This window comes from Terrapene carolina, unplaced genomic scaffold, assembly GCF_002925995.2.
Source record: "Terrapene carolina triunguis isolate 2854851 unplaced genomic scaffold, T_m_triunguis-2.0 Scaffold233, whole genome shotgun sequence".
NCBI lineage: Eukaryota > Metazoa > Chordata > Testudines > Emydidae > Terrapene > Terrapene triunguis.
The window spans coordinates 4,230,725-4,244,638 of record NW_020664584.1 but is presented as its reverse complement, the minus strand read 5'-3'; the positions used below and the strand labels follow the sequence as shown (position 1 = coordinate 4,244,638).

Genomic DNA, 13,914 nt, shown 5'->3' with positions numbered 1-13,914 from the left:
GAGGGGGAAGTGAGCTGAGGGCGGGGTGGAGAGCTGCAGCGCGGGGCTCAATTCAGCCGAATCGGCTGAATCGGCTTAAAGCCGGCCCTGTGGAGGGCCAGGGGATGTAAAAGGAAGCATTTTGCCCAAGCAGAAGACTGAGTTATCTGACCTTTCAGTCCACATCCTCAGTGGGAACCTCCACAACACCTTAAAAAGACAAGCTTGGGAACTTCAATTCATACCTTTGCTAGACATCAAAAATCACAGACTTAATAAAGAGACTGGATTTATGGCTCATTACTACAATTTGTAAACCACTGACCCTCCTTTTTTCTACAACGAGGGGTTAACTGTCCACTTCACCTTGAATGGTCTCTTGCAACATGTAAACTCAGTGATACTCAGAGCGAGGCTCCAAGTAGCTCTTCATTGTGTCTCTTGCACCTCTTTATATTAAAACACTGTGTGATTTAATTATTAATCAATCTAAGTTATTAACCAATTGGGATGCTTTTAGTATGTTATTAACCAATTGTAGAATATTTGGTCAGTCATTCTGCTGTAAGAATAATTTAGATTAGATTAGATAGAGTAAATGAAACAATGAATTCACATGACTGAGGCTCTTTTGGGCAAAGTTGATCACTAATTTGGCTCCTGAGCCATGGAGGTCTGAGTATCATTGTGTTAACTCCTTATCTGTTCCACCCTTGTATTTAGCGGTGACACTCAGAGTACCTTTCCCACACCTGAAGAAGAGCTCTGTGTAAGCTTGAAACCTTGTCTCCTTAACCAACACAAGTTGCTCCAATAAAACATATTACCTCACCCACCTTGTCTCTCTAAAATGCAGAAATCTGTCAAAAACTAGCTGCTCTTTGTTTACAATAAAAGTGATAATTTGCCCTTCATCAATGATCTCAAGGTGCTCGCATATCAGGGTCACGAGCACAGTATGAGAACCTGAATAGAAAAGAACACACGTTAATTAATCCTCGCACAGTAGGTATTATCCCCATTTTATGGATGGGTAAAGTCAGGCACAGGGAAGTTACAGTGAGTGAATTACCTAAGATCACACAGTATATCACTGATGGAACTTGAAAAGGAACCCAGTATTCTCGGCACCTATATCCCAGCCCCAACTACCAGAGAACACTGCCTCTCTAATGAAGCTGGGAGTCTTCTAGACTGAGTACACCGAGCAATACTCACTAACAATAAAACCAGCAGGTAAATGCTGGGGTATAGTGGGATTGTGCAACTTCCTCTGGACATTATCCAAGGGTATATTCCACAGGGAGATGAAGGGACGGCAAATAATGACTGCATGGTCTTTCACAGGCAGGGAGAGACAACGTTCTGGAGACATTCCAAAGCACAACGCTGACTTTCACAAAATCCACCTGGAACAGTCTGCCTATGTGTTGCTCATCCACCACACCACTATGAAGGCAACTCTCCTTAGAACCCTGGCAAAATAACCAGCAGTAGCTACTTATGGGAGAACTTGCCCAATATCACAGTTAAAACAGGCCAGAGCTCGGTCTCTTTCTTAAATTGTCTCTCTATACAAGTAACAGCCGACTGGTATTTTCCTCCAAACACCATTAACTGCATTATGTGAGTAATCATACATAAATGTAGCAGATAGATGCCTTGTGTGCATCATGAGCAGCAGGGTCAATGACCATCAAAATTGTCCCATGAAGTGTGCGCATTTGATCGAGCTGCACTTCTTGACATGGTCTGTTGCTTTTATGGGATATTTTATTGTTCCACTGTTTCCAGAGATGGGTTTGGATTAAAAAAAAAAAAAAAGGCACACAGCTAAAGCTAAAACCCAAACCCTGAATATTTTTTGTGATTTACGGAAGTTCAGATGCTCCCTTTTTTTCTTTCTCTTGTGAAAGTTACAACAAATTGGCACCCTCTGGTTCCAGTGAGGACAGGCAGTGGAACTAGTGACCCACCATGGGAAAGGCTGCATCCCCATCCCAAATGGAAGCAAGAAGCATGGGAAACCTCACAAGGAAAGGATCCCCCTCTTCATGGCATTCCCAGAGTCGTTTGGCAGACTCTGAACAAACATTCATGTATTGGGTTCTTAAACCAATCCTCCAAATCTCTTGTGTTTTACTCATCACTAATTTTTACAATAGCTGGTGATTGAGCTCTCACCAGGGTGGATAGTTATAGGCAGAACTTTACAACCGCAACATTTCCAAATAGTGTTTGGAAGACCTTGTAACTAGGGTAATGTCTGTGGACTGTAAAGAGAAATCTAAATCCAGAAAACCTGAGCTGGTTCCAGACAGGAACCTGGTTGGGAGACTGAGCGGGAAGTTATGAACATATTTATGTTACTTGGATTATATATGCATTGTGATTTAAATTGCTTACTCGTCTGTATCTAATCTGCCTGGAAAGAAAACCAACAGAGGGCATTTCAAAACTGTACACTCCCTTGTCTTAGCCATATCCATAAGCCTGACCTGGCTTGCAACACAAATTAGATATAATAGCTGATATTCCCCAGTGGAAAGCTTGGCCCCTATTTCTCCAGTTCAATGTTGTTCCATGCTGGCAGATTAAAGATAATGACTACAGACAGACATGGCTTTCACTGTGACAGGAGCTAATGTTAGTGGCTTCAGAGGTGTGTTTTCCCTCCTGAACCACCTGCCATCTGTTTAATCTGCAAAAACAAATAAAAAACAAAAGCAAAGAAAAACTGTTAATGTCACTTAGCATTAGGCAGGTGTCACTGACTGGGGTCTTGTTGGCATGCTCAGTGGTTTCTTTCAAGACAAGAAGTAAGCTTCAAGGACAACAGGAGCCATGTTGTTTAGGCAAGGCAAAGGACAAGAAGGGGCTCTGGTTGTATTCTGAGAGAGGGGGCACCATTCTGGGGCTGCTGCAGCTAAGCTCTTCAATCCTCTTCATAAAAGCAGTGGGATAGGCAAGGGTACGGATACATAGAGCCGTATCGTCAGCCAGCGTAAACTGGAGTAGCTCCATTGGCTTCAGTTAAGCAATGCAGGTTTATAGCAGCAGAGAATCTGGTCTGTATTTGAGAACTCCCACTCCTCCTTCCCCTCTCCACTGTACAGAGTTGGATGAAAAAGCTGCATGAAAAAGCATTTACTATTTTACAAGAATTTAGTTAATTTAATGCCTGAGAAGAGCATGAGATCGATAACATAATACAATGAAGGTTTCTACCCACAGAACAGGTACATCATGGCCCGATATATTGTAAGCTACTGCCCACAATTTTCCCGTCAACATGCTTCAAAACTGAGTGGCTGGGACCACCTGGGGGAGGGAAGGAGGAGTTCCATCTCCATAGCCCACTGAATCCTATGCCCCTCTATCGACACCACTCAGCATAAGCCACGTTACTGAAAAGGGCAAAGATATAAAGGAGATATGGACTCTCACCATTTGGTAACTGGACCAGGAGCAGGCAGATAATGTCAAAGCCCTGCAATTGCATAATCCCTTGGCAGGCCATGGTAAAATATCCTGTAGGCTTACTGATCCCAGTCACTTTTTCCCAGGATGTGCGGGGGCTAGGAGTGCTGAGAACATCAAGGTAGATTACCTACCCCTGTTCGAGCCACTTTGCACGGTCCAGACAGTGCAAAATTACCCTGCCGTCTCGCTCCAGCTGGCCAGCTATGAATTCCCCTGCACTATGGGAGCTCTCAGCTGGCGTAGCTGGCGCCTACACAACTATCCCCCACTCCAGCAGGAGTGGGTGTGTCAGGGGTCAAAGAAGGAGCACTGGGGGCAGGACAGTCCATGCCTGCACTCTGCCAATTCTTAACTGGCATATAGGCATTCACGGTCTGGTCTAACATGCACCAAGACTAGGGCAACTTCAAAATCAGGAAGCCGTACTTGGCTCCCAGTGCTTGATCGTGGCCCCTCCATGTCCAGCATATTTTGGCACAAGGGAGGACTCAGGACATAATATTCACCCTTTTGAGGGAAACAGCATCTTGCACCAATATCAACTTCTCCAGCTGCTCAGGAATGTGTGCTGGCTGGCACTGTGGGAAGTCACACCCAGCTTCATTCCTGGCTGATCCAGTGGTCCTCCCCACCCATCCATTGCCTTTTGTTCTCTTTCTTCAGCACTCATGATATTGCCTTTTGTGCTTGCACCTTCTGCACATTGCCCTATTTTCTCCCCTCCTTCCTTTCTCACTGGTACCATATCTCCTTTTAATTAAATCAGCCCTTTCTCATTCGTCATCTCTCCGGCAACCCTCCCCTTTGCTCACAAGATGTGCTGCAGAGGGAGGACAGGCATCTGAAATGGTGTCATGGCTGCCCAGGCTTCCTTTTGTATTGTGTGGGTGTGTTTATGATAATCCCCTCATTCCACCTCCAGCCACGCACCGGTAGAACAGCCCCCTTTTACTGGTTCCAAAAAATTACACATTCATTGTGGAGGAAATTAACACCTCAAAGCAAACTAGAATTAGGAATTCTTCAATTGTGTTTATGCTTTTTCAATTAGGTCCTCTATAATTTTAATCACGGGAGCATTAACGTGTTTCCGGAATTTATAGACCTGTGGCATAATTAAGTCCTGACATTTTTAAATCTACAACAACAGAGCAGAGCAGAGCTTACTCGTCTTCCCTTTCATTTGCATTTGTGTGCTACTAACAGACATCGAGGGGGCACCTGCTGTTATCACAGTGTCCACTCCCACCTGCCTGGGGTCAGAGGAACTCAAGATAGCTCAGAATAAAGCCCACACCCCATCTCTAGTTGTAGCTCTATCTCTTGATTTAAAGCAGAATCTGCCTGTTGTACCAAGCCTATGCACCATTTCTGAGATGGGAATATCTGCCAAGGGCTAAAGGATCACAATAGGCGATGGGAATCCTTCCATTGTTTGCAATGAGCTTTGCCTCCAGCCTTGAGAGCGTCACAATTATTTCACTTGTCATCAATGTGAAATTTTAACCCAGGTTGTGCAGCCCACAATTTGCCTCATTTGGGATAATGCAGAGTTTGTTTGAGCTAGGAAGCATGAAACAACTGTAGACACTGCTTTTAAAGAGAAGCCTCTCAAATTGGCAGTTGTAGTTCTTTTCCCTATACTCTCCTTGTTTTACCAATTGACACCTGAACATGAGAAAATGACCACCAATCTGTGATTCTCATCTTAAAGTTCAGACTTCATTAACCTTTTGATTGCTGGAATTTAACCTGACAGCTCACCTGGCAACATGAAAGATTTATGCCAAAAACACACCTTATATCATTCTTCAGCCTTTTTAAAAGCCACTACAAAATACTATGCTAACAAAGCTTCAATGTGCAGTTAATAAAACAGATTTTGACATATAAGATCACTTCTGTGTGATTTAATTCAATGACTCTCAACCTTTCCAGACTACTGTACCCTTTTCAGGAGTGATTTGTCTTGCAAACCCCCAAGTTACACCTCACTTAAAAACTACTAGCTTACAAAATCAGACATCAAAATACAAAAGTGTCACAGCACACTACTACTGAAAAATTGCTTACTTTCTCATTTTTGCCATATAATTATAAAATAAATCATTTGGAATATAAATATTGTACTTACACTTCAGTGTATAGTATATACCACAGTATAAACACATCAGTGTCTGTATGAAATTTTAATTTATACTGACTTCATTTGTTGTTTTTATGTAGCTTGTTGTAAAACTAGGCAAATATCTAGATGAGTTGATGTACCTCCTGGAAGACCATTGCATAGCCCCAGGGGTACATGTACACTGGTTAAGAACCACTGATTTAATTGTTAAAATATTGAAATATCTATCTATCTATATATCTGTATGTGTAAAAATTCCTAACTTCCCCCTCTGATTTTCTAACCACATTCATAGCTCCCTATGGAAGAGATAGTATGGTACAGCAGGTCATGCAGTGTCAAAGCAGCTATATTTATGCGAACTAGTAAATAGGTTAAGGCAGTTATATCCCTTGTTAAGAGACAATGTACTCAGATGAAGAGTATGCAAATCCTGTAAGAAAAAATTGATTTGCTGTACCAGATCAGAGTTTAGTATCCAGCCTTTCTGTGGCCAAAATCTAATGCTTCCGAGGAAGTTAAAAACCCCACAATGAACCTTCTCAATTATGCAATACTGTAGGTATAGGCTTGGGAGCATTAGATTTATTTGGTAAATGTCGATTTCACCGGTCTCACACAAGCCAATGAGAAATATTTCTATTGATAACAAACACAATTTACAGATAAGCAAATTAAGAAAAATGCTTTTTTTTTTATGTGTTTTGATTATTATATATCCTTAACTTTTTGAATCATGTCTATTGTCATTAAATAAATTATTGTCTGTCCTCCATAATTCCCCACCATTGCGAACATTTGACTCAAGAAAAATTGGAAAAAATGGTTACAATCCATAATTTTGCACAACTGTGAAAAATTGAATAGAAAAATAATGAAACAAATGATTAAAAATAAACATCAATATTATCCATCAAACTGATAACAAATAAAAATCAAGTTCTGCCAAGCCTATATATACACAAAGGATTAAATAGTTCTTCCTGACCCTTATAGTGATCCCCGTGTGCCCTGAAGAATGACATTTAATTATTCTGATAATTACATATCTTATTACTTGTGATAAAATCATCCGGTATTATTTAAAAAACAGCCCCATTATGACAATGGCAGAGATAGAAGCCTATGACCAAGGCTTGCAGCTCTACTCCTCAGGGTTAAGGCACATTAATGGGATGGCTCAGGGAAGCTTGTAATGCTTCTGCCTGTGCTGTATCTTTTCTGGTGTTACAAAGATGACATCAGTCTCTGCAGCTGACACTTTTCACCAGCACTCAAATTCACAAAAACATTAAAGAAAAAGAAAACAAACAAATCTTGCCTGTGTTTAGCAGAAAACACCTCCTGTTAGTTTATCCTCAAACTCTTTCCTAAATTAAGCAGAACACCATGCAGGAGAAACCCAGCTCAGGTGAGTTCAGAATACATGCCCTAAGGTGTATTATGGGAGATGTTAATACAGACAAAATTGATAATGTTTATTTATTATTAGATAATATAAAGCTAATAGATCTAGTCTGTTTCCCCTCCATCCCGTCAACCAAGTCATGTGATGCATACACTCTGCGTTTGAATACTAGCTTACAAAAAGCCAACCAGAACTCTGTCAGACAAGGCATGTATGCGCCTATTGCTGTACCACAACTGAGTCATCAAGACTACTAGGAGCATGATTTAAACATCAGGTCCTTTTTGCTGTGTCAATTATCTTTGATTCTCTTATTTAGTTTCAAGCATTTATAAGAGGTGGAATGTGTTTATGCTATGCAAGGGCTCTGTCACTTTAAAAACAGTAAATTGCAACGTTTTGCATGAAATTAATGAATTCATTATCAACATAAAGGACAGACAAGCTCCCATGTAGTCAGTAAAAATCCATTAAGAAGCCTCAAGGCAATGAACTGAATAGCACAGTGCAGCTGCCATGATGTATGCGCCAAAACCACCAACTGGGACAAAAAAAGAGAACCCCAGTAAAGCTCTTAGCTTTATACCTCTTTCTTTATTCATTTCATTCTTCCCTCACGCCAGAATCAAGCTGATCAGGCTTGCAAACAGTGTTCCATGAAAACAGAAATATACGGTGCATTAGAAACACACGTACATGAAAAAGAACGCCAGTGACAAAAACAACAGAGAAAGTGAGCAGCTACCAGAACAAGCTCATAACACCAACACTTGCCAACCGGCACTTGAAGACCACTGTTCTCAAGAGTCTGTGAGACAGAGAGAAGAGAGTGGACTGAGAAAAAGGAGAGAAAAGGATGGTTTGAAGGAGAAAGTAATAGAAGAGTTATGGTCCGAGAATCAAAGAAGAGACAGAGGTGCATGGACCAGGGGAGAGGAATACGGCCTGAGAGAGGATTTCAAGTTCCCCAGTCACGGAAGAGAAATACCACTAAGCGATCTATGCCTCCAGCCAAAAGTTAACAACCCCGCTTGACTTTCAAACATCCAACTCTCTTAAGAAACTTCTTATGGAAAGATGTAGAATTGTTCCTAGGAATAATTTCAAGGAGAGAATGAAATCAAGATAGTCATAGGCTGCTCCTGGAAAATTCACCAATAGAATGTCTAAATATGTCAGCTAGATTGTTCGGTAAGAGTTATTGACTCAGCTTTACTCAGCAGAGGTTCAAATAAGTATAGAGGTGGAAGGACCCTGAAACTCCTAGGGGTAGTGTAGGCTGCTGGCCCGTTTCCCAGCCCAGGAAGGACTCTCTGTCATAACTCAAATATTTTTCAGGCCAAAGTTTCATTCTTCAACATTAAACTTAGGGAAAACGTCAACACAAAAAGTAGTTCCTTTGTCAACCCTGAGCTGCAACTCCCAGAGGGTTTCTCCTTGCCTCTCATTACTGTAAGATTTTTTTTTGTTAAGTCCCTAGAGGGGTGACATCAGGACTCAAGAGTTAAAGATTAGGAAGAATTTTTAATTTTGGTTTCAGCTGACTTAATGTTCCCCATTTCCTTCCCCAGGAGTCTCTTGCTTGTCCTCTGATGCCTTTCAGATAGAATGCCGATCACATCAATAAAATTCCAACCAGCGAAAGCTTTGCATGGAGCCCGGCACTTCTTGTGTAGCACCATCTCCTGGAACCCCTGAAACTTTTTGTGTCACTGAGATGTTTGCAGGCAGCATTTTCAAAGGATTCTCCTGGATCTCAACTAATCCAACATTTTAAGGCTGCTGGCTTGGGCTTCTGGGGCAACACAGATACTTCGTAATTGCTGCCATTTTGAGAAATTCTTCAAAAATATTATCTAAGTTTTTACACTGTCCTCATCTCCATAGTATCAGAACACCTTGTCTCTGTTATTGCTAGCTACAGATCGTGAGTACTGAAAAGTTCAAGCTTTTGTGCCTGCTAAACAACCTCCCTTTAGCTACTCACCATGAGGAAAAATACAGCAACACAGGACATCAGTCATGTCCTAATATTGAAAGTGACTTGGGTTTAGTTTAGTTTAATTCTAAATGAAACTGATATACAATGAACCCTTGTTTGAAATATCCTACAGCAATAACCTAAGTATGACTCTTTAGGCTACACTGTATTGTCTATACCCCAGATAAACTACAGCAGACCAGACTTAAACACAGAGTAATTTATGTGGCTGTATTGTATGCATGCATTAGTTTTAATTATATACTCATATGCTTCCTCTCAAAAGCCAAAGAGACAATGATAATAAGAATGATTATGTCTGTAACTATAATTGCATAGTTATTACTTATACCTCCACAATACAAAAATATTGTAATAGAAATCTTTAAACCCGGAGAAAAGGGCCTATATATAAAAGGTGCAGTAAAAACTGTCATACTGGATCAACCAATGAACCATCTATCCCTGTGCCCTGGAAGTAGTCAGTACCAGAAGCTTCAGAGGAAGGTGTATTGAACACCATTATGCACCATTATGAGTTACCGCCACTTAGGGGAAGTTTCTTCCTAACCCAAGTAGTTATGCTTTTAAGGACCATTCTGGGTCAGGGGTGGGTGGAGAGAGTGGGTGTTCCAGGAGGCATTGTGACTTGGATAGGTGGCACAATACCTACTTGAGAGCCAACGAGCATAGCCACCTTGCCAGCCATGGCACTGCCTCACTGACAAGTGGTGAAGAAGAAATGAGCTCATAACTTTGCTCCTTTGGACAAGCCTCGCATGCACCTTGTGCCTTCCAAACAACAGGAGTGTGATTGTGCTGCAGGTGCAGGAAGGGAAGGACCCTTATACCCCAATGCAGAAGTCTGGCACAATCAAACCCCAAATTATCAAACAGCAGCATTTCACTTGATTAGGCACTATTGGCAGGCAAATAAACAATAGGGGCCCCAAATGAGATCAGGGCCCTGCTGTGCTAGGTGCTGTACATACACACAGAAAGAGACAATCTTTGTTCTAAAATTGCTTACAACGTATCTCCTTTAAGTTCCAATTCCTTATTGTACTGAAAATACCTTTCAAGCAGGAAACACACACACAGAGGTGCACATGGCTAAGCACTGAAAGATACCCACCCCCAGCTTGCTTCCAAAAGTTAATACAAAGCTAGAATCTCCCCAGGAAGTCAACCCCAATTCCACTTTTCTTAAACTGATCTATAAGTCAAGAAAATGAGGGTCATTACAGCAGGTAAGCCTATTACTTAGCTGTAGCATGTAAATATTTTTCTCATTGCAAATGAATGTATAATAGAGACTACAATATAATAGAAAACTGACTGAAAATTCATAGAAATGCCATTGGAAAATTTTCATAATGGACTTTTCTGAAAAAAGACATTATTCACAGAATGTGGTAAAAATAGAGTGAATTGGGCTTTGAGAAAAATTGCAAGACTGTTCAATAAAAAGACAAAATAGCAAAACTCTTCAGGCAGCAGGAGGTAAAACGAAATATAGGAAAGTTCCCCTGAATAAAAAAACCCAAAACTGGAGGAGAACATTTACTGCTCTCCTCCAGCATAGCAACCTTTCTAAGGGATTCAGATAATGGGATCTTAATTCTAGTCATGTTGGGAGTACAAGAAATGAGAGTTAGAACTTTAAAATGGGGACCACTGGAAAATTGGAAAGGTTAGTGGAGACCAGATCAACAAGTGAAATTAGGGTTACCATATTTTAAGTGTCCAAAAAGAGGACACTCCACGGGGCTCCGGCCCCGCCCCAACTCCGCCCCAGCCCCACCCCTTCCCCGCCCCAACTCCGCCCCCTCCCCTGAACGCTTTGCCCCCCCTGCCCCTCCCCCTCCCCTGCTTCCCTCTAACATTTGATTCGCGGGAAGCCTGAAGCAGGCAGGCAGCAGGCAAGCTGGGGGGGGGGCGCGAGGAGGCGCGGCCCAGTCCAGCCCCCCCGGCCGAGCGGCTCCCTCCGGCGGCCGGCCAGCCCAGGCCAAGAGGCTCTGGCCCCGGCGTCTACCCCCGGCCCCCAGCCGAGCACCGCTGGCCCCCGGTCCCCAGCCCCCGGCCCTGCACCGCCGGCCCCTGGCCCCGCACCGCCGGCCCCTCCCTCCCTATTTTCCTGGACATGTCCGGCTTTTTGGGATTTGCTCCCGGACGGGGATTTGAGGCCCAAAAAGCCGGACATGTCTGGGAAAATCCGGACATATGGTAACCCTAAGTGAAATATAAAGAAAGGATCTGCCCTAAGTCTAACTGGCTCTTTCACTTAGGAGTATCCAAGAGTTTATCAGGGTAAATTGCTACTCATTATAGACTTGACCACCGATTCATATAACACATTTAATTAAACCAAGTAACACTAGAATTTGCAAACTGGTTCAGTTTATCTATGTTTGAGCAGATATGGGGTCAACTTTTCAAAACAGCCTGTCAATGGGACTTATGGGCCTAAAGTCACTTGAGAAAATTAGACTGGCATTTTTGAAATTTTACTCCCCGAGTCTATTTTCAATAGTATAATGACAGGCATGTGAGAGCTCCAGATCAAAGGCAATTATGAGAGGAGAGGGGAAGCTAATGGCGGTCGAGTGGCTTAGAGAAGTGTTTTGGTGGGTTTAGCTCAGTTCTTTCTGGGCAAATATCACAACAGCCACCATCACAAGCAGCACTAACTCACATCTTAGGCAACCTTGGCAAGGACTAAGTAGACATGGAGAGTGAATTAAATGGGATTTCTCCAGAATATGATGCAGTGGGGGAATTAGAGAAGCTTGTCCTACTGCCATCAGTAAAGGCTAAATAGAAAACTTTAGTCTTCTGTGCTGACACCTTTAATCAGCATGAAATTCCCTTAAAGAACACACTTTTTAAAAGGCAATATGCCATCTGCACACACACACTCTAAATTCCAACATTGCCCATCTCACCAATGCAAGTTTTCTCCTTCTCAGGGATTTCTGGAAACGTGGTCTGCAATGTCACAGTTCCAGAACAAGGGCATGAGTGTGGTTTCCTGCCCACAAATACCTTTGTGCAGGGCCGGTGCAAGGAAGTTTCGTGCCCTAGGCGAAATTTCCACCTTGCGCCCCCCGCCCTCACCCAGCTAACCCCGGCCTCCCCCCACGGCAGCTAGCCCAGCCCCTCACCTGGGGAGCCCCCCGCAGCAGCTATCCCCCCTCTGCAGCTATTCCCGCCTGGGGAGCTCCCCCTCTGCGGCAGCTAACCCCGCCTGGGGAGCCCGTCCCAGCTCACCTCGGCTCCGCCTCCTCCGCTGAGCACGCCGGCGCCGCTCTAATTCTCCTCAGCTCCTAGGCTTGCGGCGCCGACTGGAGGAGACTTAGGCCTGGTCTACACTAACCCCCCAAGTCGAAGTAAGGTACGCAACTTCAGCTACGTGAATAACGTAGCTGAAGTCGACATACCTTAGTTCGAAATTACCGCAGTTCAGTCGCGGTCCACACGCGGCAGGCAGGCTCCCCGTTGACTCCGCGGTACTCCTCTTGCCGAGCTGGAGTACCGCAGTCGACGGCGAGCACTTCCTGGTTCGACTTATCGCGTCCAGACCAGACGCGATAAGTCGAACCCAGAACTTCGATCCCCAGCCGCCGAACTAGCGGCTGGGTGTAGACCAGCCCTTAGAGCGGGGGCTGTGTGCTCAGCGGAGGAGGCAGAGTGGAGGTGATCTGCGGTGGGGAGCGGTTCCCCTGTGCGTCCCCCCCCGTCACTGCGGGCGGCCCTCCCGGGCCCCCCACCCCAGCTCACCTTCACTCCACCTCCTCGCAGGGGTGGCAGGTTTGTAGAAATTTTGGTGGTGCCCAGAACCCGCCCCCGCCCAAACTCCGCCCCCCACCTGCCCAAGACTCTGGGAGGGAGTATGGGTGAGGGAGGTCTGGGGTGCAGGCCCTAGGCTGGGGCAGGGGATTGGGGTACAGGGTGCAGGCTCTGTGAGGAAGTTTTGGGATGGGAGGAGTGCAGAGGGATGGGGTGCAGGAGTGAGGGCTGTGGGGTGTGGCTGCAGATGAGGGGTTTGGAGTGTGGGAGGGGCTCAGGGCGAGAGTAGGGGTGTAGGCTCTATCTGGGGCTGGAAATGGGGGATTTGGGGTGTGGGAGGGGCTCAGGGCAAGAGTAGGAGTGGGGGGGTGAGGGCTCTGTCTGGGACTGGGGATAAGGTGTTTGGGGTACTGGAGGGGCTCGGGCAGAGGGTCAGGGTGTGGGGTGATGAGGGCTCTGGCTGGGACTGGGGATAAGGTGTTTGGGGTGCTGGGGGAGCTCGGGCAGAGGGTTGAGGGTGCAGTGGGGGGGTGAAAGCTCTGGCTGGGGGTGTGGGCTCTGGGTGGGGCAGAGCTGGGGATGGGTTAGGGGTACAGGCAGGCTGCTCTGGGACAGGGGCCAGAGTGGAGGACTCTCCCCAGCTCTTTCCCTGCCAGCAGCAGTAAGCTCTGGGGTATGAGCCCCCCTTTCTCGCCCCCCCCCCCCAGCACCACACTCACCCCCACCACTGTCACTGCATGTGCTCCTAGGGTCCCTCTCAGGTCCTGGAATCTCCCTTGCCTCCCCCATGGTGGGGCGCTGCGAGTGCCTCCTCCCCTGCTGTTGCCCCTGACTGTAGCCTCACTGGGGGTGAGGGATGGGGGTGCCTCCTGGCCCAGCGTGGGGCAGGAGCGGTGACTGCGGGCAGGGGAGTCCCCTGTGCTGCTGGAGGATCCCATTGGAAAATGAAAGGCTCTGAGGGGGAAGGGCAGACTCAGAGTCAGTCTGCCCTGGCAGTGGACAAGGGGGGCACTAGGACCCTGTGGCAGCAGTTGCTGCAGGGAAGCAGCATGGAGGAGACAAAGACAGACAGGTTCTGCTCCCAGACAGAGACGCTCTGCTCCTCTGCTCCGGGGGCCGTGAAAGGCGAGCGGGGGGCGGGGGCAG

At 45.4% G+C, this 13,914-nt stretch overlaps 1 protein-coding gene across 1 annotated transcript in view; it reads right to left on the bottom strand.

Moving 5' to 3' along the window:
• The window catches only part of PTPRT (protein tyrosine phosphatase receptor type T), a 697,808-nt gene that overhangs the window by 155,342 nt on the left and 528,552 nt on the right, over positions 1–13,914 (bottom strand). The window lies entirely within an intron of this gene.